At 32.8% G+C, this 1,033-nt stretch overlaps 1 long non-coding RNA gene across 1 annotated transcript in view; it reads left to right on the top strand.

Moving 5' to 3' along the window:
• The first annotated feature begins 460 nt into the window (after window positions 1-460).
• The window catches only part of LOC106458297, an 8,445-nt gene continuing 7,872 nt past the window's right edge, over window positions 461-1,033 (top strand). The window contains exon 1 of the long non-coding RNA XR_001290767.2: window positions 461-561. This is a non-coding gene — a long non-coding RNA (uncharacterized LOC106458297). The remainder of the gene's footprint in view (window positions 562-1,033) is intronic.

The following is a 1,033-nucleotide window of genomic DNA, read 5'->3' as shown; positions in this document are numbered from 1 at the left end:
TCGGTACGAAGTTACGGAAAGTTAATTAACAAACGGAGACGTAACAGCCCTAAAATGTATTGCTAATCCACCGGAAAACTTGTTAAACTGATTCTGTAAAATATAATGCCGCAAATCAAAACATATATATGTGTGAATAGCTCTCTACGAGATCCAGTGGGTCATCATTATTTTCCTTCAATAAGTTCTTTTGAGTTTGCTCCCCAGTGACACAACGGTATGTCTACTGACCTACAACGCTAGAAACCGTGTTTCGATACCCGTGGTGTGCAGAGCACAGATAGCCCATTGTGTAGCTTTGTGCTTAACTTCAAACAAACCAAACCAAACCCTTGAGCTTTGCTTTATATTATAAAGCTATACAGACAATTTGAAGTAGTTTCGGGAATCCTAGAAACTTTGAGAAATAAATATATAAAAAACAATAAGTCTTGCTTTTCTGCACTAGAGTGCGTTGAGTACGTTTGTTATTAGCTGTGAACATGGCTGCTTCCTATAAATTTTTTTCTAATATTAGAAGTTATGCATTGTCATCAGTGCGTTCATATTATTCAGTGAAAGGTATATTAAAATTTTAATATCACCATAGAATACTTAACGTATTTTTAAAATATAGAAAATAAGTTAAGGATGTGGTATAAACTAACTGACGAATATTGTTTGAATTGAAAATAAAGAATACTTACTAACTATAATTAACTTTGTATTAAGTTGTTTACCAGAAACTCTGCTACTGCTCAGATTAAACTTAAAGAATGAGCGAGCCAGCACACTAATATTGAGTAAATAATAATGACATTGACACTATCAGAACACTGAACAGTGTTTTCACTCCCAACACTATGGCACTGATTCCTTTTTTTTTTTTTTTTAGCTTGAAATTCCCAAAGGGAAAGGAACCCTATAGAAATTGATTAATGGGCTGTAACAGTGTAAATTAATTTATTAGCAAATACTACTACTACTAATTATTCAGCTATAATATTGTCCATAGTGAAATTCCCATTATAGCAATCTTCTGTGAAGGATAATA

This window comes from Limulus polyphemus, unplaced genomic scaffold, assembly GCF_000517525.1.
Source record: "Limulus polyphemus unplaced genomic scaffold, Limulus_polyphemus-2.1.2 Scaffold440, whole genome shotgun sequence".
NCBI classification, from domain to species: domain Eukaryota; kingdom Metazoa; phylum Arthropoda; class Merostomata; order Xiphosura; family Limulidae; genus Limulus; species Limulus polyphemus.
This window is presented reverse-complemented; position numbering and strand designations above follow the sequence as displayed.